Source organism: Biomphalaria glabrata, chromosome 3, assembly GCF_947242115.1.
Source record: "Biomphalaria glabrata chromosome 3, xgBioGlab47.1, whole genome shotgun sequence".
NCBI classification, from domain to species: domain Eukaryota; kingdom Metazoa; phylum Mollusca; class Gastropoda; family Planorbidae; genus Biomphalaria; species Biomphalaria glabrata.
The window spans coordinates 18,708,585-18,717,217 of record NC_074713.1 but is presented as its reverse complement, the minus strand read 5'-3'; the positions used below and the strand labels follow the sequence as shown (position 1 = coordinate 18,717,217).

The following is an 8,633-nucleotide window of genomic DNA, read 5'->3' as shown; positions in this document are numbered from 1 at the left end:
TGATAAAATATATACAATTTCCCTGAATAATGGATCGTCACAAAAGATTTTTTTTTAAGGCCACTTCGTTAAAATAGGTGTTTCCAGTACTTCCTCATTTGGGTATTTTACACAAAATCTGGAATTTTTTTTATGTACATGTCATTTTTATCATCTGTCCCGCGCAACCAAACCATCCACTTTTCCCGGTCACCAATGTTCTTAACAAGATATCAAGAGAGAGAGGCTGGTCCATTATTTGCGTAGTCCAGCCAGCTTTTTTTTTTTTGACAACCTTTTTTTCGTTCTCTCTCATGAAGGATATGTTTGAAAATTAGTCTTACAAAATACAATTCCAAACCAACTCATGCAGTTATCGTCTTTTCACAGTATTGAGGAGTCATCCTTTTTGCTAGCCAGAGTGTTAATTGGCAAAAGTGAAAAATTCATTTTGTTTAATTTTTTAAAGTAAATATTCATAACTATATCTTTTATATAATAATATATTTTTAAAATAATAATCTTTTATATAGACATGCTTTAATAGATCTAATAAATGATTAACTCGGACCTACCAATATGGGTATATAAATACTTAAATCTGGGTATTTAAAATTTCGAATGCGAATTTTTTAAAAACCGAACTTATATTGATCTAGATCTCTTGTATAATATCTAGAATAATATAGATCTACAACACCTAGACTAAAGTTAAAGACTAAGGTCTAGATTTATTTAACGTTTTAAAAAAAATCAATAGATCTAATATAGACAGTCATGAGATCCACTCTATTTTATCTAGATCTAGACCATACATGAGATCAATATGATTATCTAATTCAATATGAATATTTATAGAATAGATCGAGTCTAGATCTATCGATCATCTAGTCTGTCTTAGTGTCTATAGCTATACCTTACTAAGGACTTACTTACTATTATACACTTTTACAGTGTATGAGTATACTCATACGAGTCATACTGGCTATACTATAGTATAGACACTATAGTTAGTATAGTTAATACTTTTTAATAGTAGATCTATAATCTATCAATTCTATCTAAATCTAGACTTCACTTTCACACGATTATTGATACAGACAGTGAATGAAACGAATGCAGTGGTTATACTGATTATACTTAAAGTGACGATACTACTTATACTATTATAGATCTACCAGTTGATAAACATCATCATCATAGATAATAATCTACATCTATAATCATAGTGCCCTTTATTTAGTCAATATAGTCAAGTCAAGATAGTGGAACGTAAACTCGAAGGTTTAATACAATACGGTATGAGTCTATGAGTTAGTATAAGATCTAATTATTTTGTTACTTTGTATGTGACAGTATCATGAGTATGTCAATGTCTCAATTAAAATAATTAATATCATCAGCCATATCATTTTAAATATTTAAAAAGTAGACATAGATTTTTATTATATTATAAATAGATAGATTAGATCTACATATAATTTTACAAACTTTAGAAATGATTGATTTTATTTTTAATTGATAAGCCTTCTAGACTAGATCTAGCATCTCTAGCTAGACTCTAACATGTAGATTGTAGATCTTTGAATTGGATCGATATTCACCTTCCTAAATTGTCTCTAAAGTCTGTAGCTGATTTGAGAGGCCCAACGAGGCAAGACGAGTCTATTAGTACTCTGTCTCTTGATCTATCTAGTAGGCCTACTAAGCTAGTGCATTAGCCATAGTGTAGTCAAATCTTGACAACTAGTCTTCTAGATCTAAGCTTCTAGATTTAGAATATAAAAGTTTTTACTACCTAAAATACTAAATCTACTGATCTAAATTCTAGATATATAGATCCAGTTCAGATTAGGAATATAAAAATATTCACTAGCTAAAATTCTAAATCTACTGATCTATACTTAATATGTTAGATATTCTGACATCTACAAAAATTATTATTAAGATATAATTATAGATTCTAGACTAGTTATATATGTACATAAAATATATAAATAAAAGATAAAATTTATGCAGGCCTAGGTCCCATAATAAAAAAAAATGTTTGTAATGTTTCAGTTATTAACAAGTAGAACCATGGCAACCAGTTTTGATGATGTACCAGAATGGCTCAAGGATCATACTTATACTATTTCTACTCTCTGGGCAGACATTAATAATATTGGCATCCATTCAATATTTAATGTAAGTACTACTATACAATTTTTATTTTAGTCATCTAATAGATGTGTTATGAATTGTGTGATTTTCATGGTCAAGCAATATCCAAATATCTGGGATGGAATTTAACATTTTTCTCTAGTTTTTTTTTTTATTTATAACACTCTTAAGCACATTCATCTTTCATGAATGCCTAATATACCTTGGCTGTTGTGCAGGCCATTCCTTTACAATAAACTGTTAGATGAAATTAGGCAAAATTGTCTGATAATTTGTATGTTTGATACAACAACGTTTTCAATTTAATAATATTATTTTTTAATTTTAATGTTTTCAAAAGAAATTAACCAATATGCCTAATTGTATAATTACAGTTATGTTTGGAAATGCAAGAAAAAGGCATGCATTCTTGAGGAGTCAATGATTGGTTGCACCTCTTAAAGGTAAGGTACTGCAATTTTTCCCTATGTACTTTTCTCATAAGCTGAAGTACTTGTATTTTTGAAAAACTAGTTTTCCATGAAAATGTAAATCATAATATATGTTATATTTTCTTTTAGATTAGTTCAATGTGCATCAAATTATCTGAACATCTGCCTTCACCTATAGTAATAATTCATAACTATTAAGGTCTACACATTAACGCAGTTGCTCCTTTTAGGTACAGACTATTTTTAGAATGGCAAAATTATATAACTATACTTAATAACATATATACGTTTAGCATTGTCAACACGTCACACATATTTTTTATATTTTTCAAAAAATCCTTTTATTTATTTTTATAACTAGATAACTTTCTGTTATGAGAAAAGATGAGATTCTTGGACTCCTGCATAGCACCACCAGAAAGGAAAATCCCATCATGTTGCAAAATAAAAGTCTTGGACCAATTTTAAGATATATATATTATACTGTAAGCTGTATACATATTTATGTATATCCTGTCATTCAGCCAACAGGTTTGGATTTAGTATTTCTTTAAATCTGTTTGATATTGTACTTGAAAACTATTAATCTGAGCCCCATTAAAACAAGAGGGAGTGCAGTGGATGAGTGGTAAGGGAAATTTTACTTTTTTAAAATTAAAATAAGAATCTAACAAAAGTAAACATATAAAATATGGTGCATTCTCCTTAAAACTAAAACCTGGTGCAAAGGTTTAAAATGTTGGCAAAAAAAAAAGCAACATCAATTAAATATTCTTAATTCCCTTTGCAAAACTTACTAAGAAGAACATGCATGTTGTTCCCTTATAAGTTTCTTGACAGAGGAAATCTTGTTTATATTAGATTTGAATTAAGCAAATTAAGAAAAAAATTATAATCATTATTTCAAATGGTTGTATCTAAACCTTATGAATTATTTTTCAGTTATAAGTATATTGAAATGAATGGATAATCATGAAATTGTTAAATAATTGCTGCTATCATTCCATTGACTAAAGAACCATAATTTTTTTTTTAAATTAATTTCAAAATGATTTTTTTCAAGCAGAGTTCGCATAGATCTTGAGTGAAATTTTTCTTTTTTTTTTTTTACTAATGCTTCAATTTTATTGTATCATTAGTTTTTTATTTTTATTACCCAGAATATTTTAAAAATGAGTACACTATTTTCATGTAATAATGTAACTTGGTATTCACACATCAAAATACGCTATAATCTTTAGGCCATATAGATTTGTATAAATACATTGTAAATGTATATTGTTTGGATAAGAATAAAGTTTTTCTGTAGACAATTATTGTTCAAGATTTGTTGATGCTCCTGCTTAATAAATTATATATACAGGTCATTAGTTTTAACACACTACTGACACAAGAAAAACTGGTCGCCCTCACTTCCATTACATAGATGTAATAAAACGTGACCTCAAATCAGTGAACATCAATACTGACTATTGGGAAGACATAGCTTTAGACCGCAACAGATGGAAGAGACAGTGACCAAGAAAGCTATGGACAGTGAAAGTACATGGGTCTCAGCTCAGGAAGAAAAACGTACAATCCGAAAAACGGCCAGCTCCTCTACCACCGAAGCAAAAGCCACCTTAACCTGTGCTATCTGTGGACGGGAGTGTCTCTCCAAAATAGGGCTCCACAGCCACATGAGGAAGTGTGCTCTGAGATGAAACCTTAGTCTTTCTACGACTGAAGGAGGCCAATAATGATGATGATGATACAGGTCATTAGTTTAAACACGTCTGATAATAAATGACAGTACAAGTTATTGAATGAAAATTTGTCATTATTTCAGCTGCTTTAGGCCTACATCAATGTGAGGTACCAGTACTTTGATTGTGTCATATAACAATTTAAAGCAACATTTTGAAATGAATAGTGTGTAGAATTGACAGTAAATACATTTAAGTGATGGGCTGTGATCTGCATGAATTGAGAGCTGATCATGTATTTAATTTGTGTTTTTGATCTTTACTTCAAGTAAATGTTAATGAACAATTAATTTTTAATGAATAAATAATTTAAAAATAAATACAAAGAAACCATAAACATCTACTTTATTTTAATAATTTTTTTTCATCAGAACAGAATTTCCAACTTTGCATTCTTAAAATAAAATATAATTTATTTAGAGTAGAGTCAGAACACAAAATCATAGTTTTGAAATTCAAGTAAATTAAGCTAAGCTGTGATCTCTTATAAACATTTGTATATAGACTACACACAATTTAATTTTTATTTTTCATCAAATTGCAGGAACTAGTACATGTACTTATGCATATTTGACAATAAAAAACCTTAGTCAATGAAATAGTAATACTAGTAAATGAGATAAAAGTAAACTAAATATCATCAATGCTATTGAAGCCACACTTGTTTCTTTTTATCTTGTTTGGTGGACTGCAATTAAAGTTGCTATTAATTTTACTGATCGTCTTAGCTGAAATGCCAGTGTCGTCTCTTTGAATCCTAAGCTTATTTTCTTGGTTACTGGAAGTCCAGATGTTTGGAGTTTCATTTTAAACACCTATACTTTCCGAAATGGCCTTCCGATAGGCAAAACCTATTTGCCTAACATGTCATATGCACATAAAGAGGTACCACAGAAATGCTTTAAAGACAAGCTTAGGCGCCAACTTGCTTTAACTGACATAGAATAAGAGAGCACCTGGTTGCATACAGCTTCAGAACGAGACAGCTGGAGGTCACTTACAAAGGTGTGGTATACACCAATGAAAATTAATTGCCGAGGGTAGACGGCAAAAAGAAAAAAACTGATTCTACCACAGGTGGACAATGGTTATGCCTGTGCTCAGTGTGGCATAATATGTAGGTGACAGCTGGGGCTGAGTAGCCACTGGAAACATAGCATTCCTCATAAGTCTTCGGAATCAAAGACAAGCCTATCATTTTTGTAGAACAGTTTGTAGCTTCTGTAAATGCATGAAATGCCGTCACAAATGACACCAGTCCTCTGTGAGTTTGATGGATTATAAACATCATACTTCTTTGCCTTATATTAAATGGTCATTCTGTCTGTTCCACTAGGTACTTGCGTTTATCTAAATATCATTGATATATCGTAACAAAACTAGAATCTCTGCAACTGGTTTACAAGTCAGAAGTCATCTATAACACTTGCCATTTAAAAAAAACAACAATTTAGATTACTGATTAGTCAAATTAGTGACTGATTATTCGATTCATTTTAGGCCTATAATTTTTTTTATGTGAATATAGATCTATAATGATCCTTTACACTTTGTGACTTTACTAGTAGATCTATACTTTGGAGTAGACTTGTTTGTTGAGCTAAAGTCGGAAGTACACATTGAATTTTACTAGTAATCATCTAGTCAAATGTAGTGATCTACTAGATCTAGATCTAGATGTAGAATATAGAGTCTAGTAGTAGAGAGAGTAGGCCTATCTGTCATATCGTGATCAGTAGGTGGCTGAAGTTTTATAAATCTATTCCATGACAAAAACCCTGGCTAGATTTAGATCTACTGGTCTAGACATCTAGATCTAACTAGAATTAAACTAGAAAACTGAATTAGAGAAGTAGCTTTCTGGATCTAGAACTAGAATCTATATATTACGATTATTAGATTTAGTTGCGTCAAACGCTTAATTTTTGGTTGTTGTTTTTAATAAATGCACATAAAATACATTGTATTTTGGCAATAAAAATACCCAGTTGATAGTCAAGTAATTCTAATAATTAATTAATGAATGACTCTATCAGTATTTGTTTTAGATCTATCAGATTCATATGACTTATTATTTATACTTATTTTATATCATTCGTCCAAGAAAATTTAGCTCTAGATCTATTTCATTTTAGATTAGGCTATAGTTGTTTTTTTTTTTTTGTGTTTTTTTTTTTTGTCATTTTATTTAGGCTACAATATTATCAAGATTAACTTTTTCTTTGTTTCCCACGAGACGTGTATGCCTATAGCCTAAGTCCTTTCGATAATAAAAAAAAAACGATTAGAAATGCGTAGCTTGGAGTGTCAAAACTGTATTAGGCCTCCTATTTTTATTTCGTGCAATTTAGTATATCGTGACAAATACGCATTTAGCGGAACGGTAGACAGGTCTTCATCCAGATTTAGTGTAAATAAACCAAACACAGAAACACTGAAAGATTGTATTTTCGGAATTTAGATTCTATTTTTTGGAAAATAAGTGGCATTTTATAGGGTGATCGAAAAAAATAACTTTTGTGACGATCTCTTATTCAGGGAAATTGTATCTATTTTATCAGATAGTCAGAAAATGGATAAAGTTTTTACAGATCTAATAAAATATAGTGTGGGGAAGTTTTACTCTCAATGAAGGTCAATCCAAGTGGCTCTCGGAGTAAATTTCTTCTTTGGCATCCTCATCGATTTTTCAAATTGGTATGGTGCGCGAAAAAAGATGCGCGACGGCACTTCGACTTTCTTTGTCTTTGTAAAAAACTCGAAGCTGGTGTTCCATTAGTATAGTTCCATGGTCTAACGATATATTTAAATGTGAAATTGTAAAATAAAATTGACAAAATAATTTCTTTGTTATGGAATTTACATAAATATATTTTTAATTTTAATTTAACATTAATTACTTGATTATATCCCTTGTTAGAAATTGAAAATATTTTTATAAAATCACTTCACTCTGAATATTCTATAGCAGTGATGCCCAAAATACGGCCGCGGGCCAGATCCGGCCCACGACGTGTTTTCATCCGGCCCGCCGAAACGTTGGCACAAAGTGTAGAAATCTCCCTTCCAAACAAAAAAATAAGGTTGAAAAAATGTATCTTTACCTACGTTTGGGCTCTTACATTTTCTCCGATGGATTGATACCATAACATTTAAGATTTGTGTATTTATGAAATGGGTTTCTGAATGTACAATCTACCAGGACAAGGGAACATTTCTTGACTTTTTTGTTGAACATATAATAAAACAACAACATGAAATGGCATTAGAAAATAATATGGCGGCATTCTTAGATTTAGGTCTAGAATAAAAGATTGGAGGATTGATGGGAATATTTACCAAAAAGAAATCACAAAATGAGTCGTTGGTAAAGCTACTTACACTGTTTCTCACATTTTAAGAAGGGAAATTAAGCTATTTTTTTAATCGTAAAAAAATATAATTGTCAAATAATCTATTAATTAAGTATTAAATCCAAAAGTTTCTACTAAAATAGTTTCAGAACATTTAGTTTTTGCAGCTTTTCGGTCATTTGGCCTTCGAGACGAGTAATGGAACTTAAAATGGCCCGCGTGTCGAATAAGGTTGGGCATCACTGTTCTATAGAAAAGCGTTCTTAAAAATGTAACATAAAATTTCAGACAATTTCTCCTTTATCGATGACCTTTTGTAGCTGTAATTACTTCGTTCTTAATAACTTATGAATGATTGATTTCTTACATCACAGGACGAACAGCTAGCAAAAATAATATAAAATAAATATATAAAATGTATATAAAAAGATTGGTGAATTATAAATACACATTGTAGTGAGTACTTGAGCTGAGTCGAAGTCACTGACATGTAGTTTCATAGAAATTCGAAAAGGTAGGGGAAACAATCTAGTCTGCTGCTAAACTAATAACACATTAATTGTGGCAAGAAGTTCACATTAGCTCCGGGTCGTTGAGATCGGCCCTTTCATCCTAAGCAATGTTAAGCCTCACCTGTGACTACGGAGCCAATGGACTCTGCAAATGATGCATTTATTGGGAGGTGAATTTGGAGGAGTGGGGAGGTGAGGGTGTGAGAAAGGAGGAAGAGGGATGATTTCAGTTTTTTATTTTTTAAATATAATCACCTTCACCTTCGCCTATCCCTTATTCCAGCGTTTCTCAAACTTTTTACCCTAACGGAACACTGCGCACATTCTGAGTAATTAACGGAACACTTTCCTTATTTTTTTAAGAGCCTACTAGTGGTCCGCTAGTTGATTATTCCAGTAGTTCGTGGAACACTTATTCAGGTCTCGCGGAACACTTATTCCAGTAGCTCG

At 31.0% G+C, this 8,633-nt stretch overlaps 1 long non-coding RNA gene across 1 annotated transcript; it reads left to right on the top strand.

Moving 5' to 3' along the window:
- The first annotated feature begins 853 nt into the window (after positions 1 to 853).
- Positions 854 to 4,575, top strand: LOC129925165 (uncharacterized). Its single transcript, XR_008776942.1, has 4 exons — positions 854 to 1,278; positions 2,041 to 2,166; positions 2,517 to 2,585; positions 2,935 to 4,575. It is a non-coding gene; the product is annotated as an uncharacterized LOC129925165 (long non-coding RNA).
- The last annotated feature ends 4,058 nt before the right edge of the window (positions 4,576 to 8,633 follow it).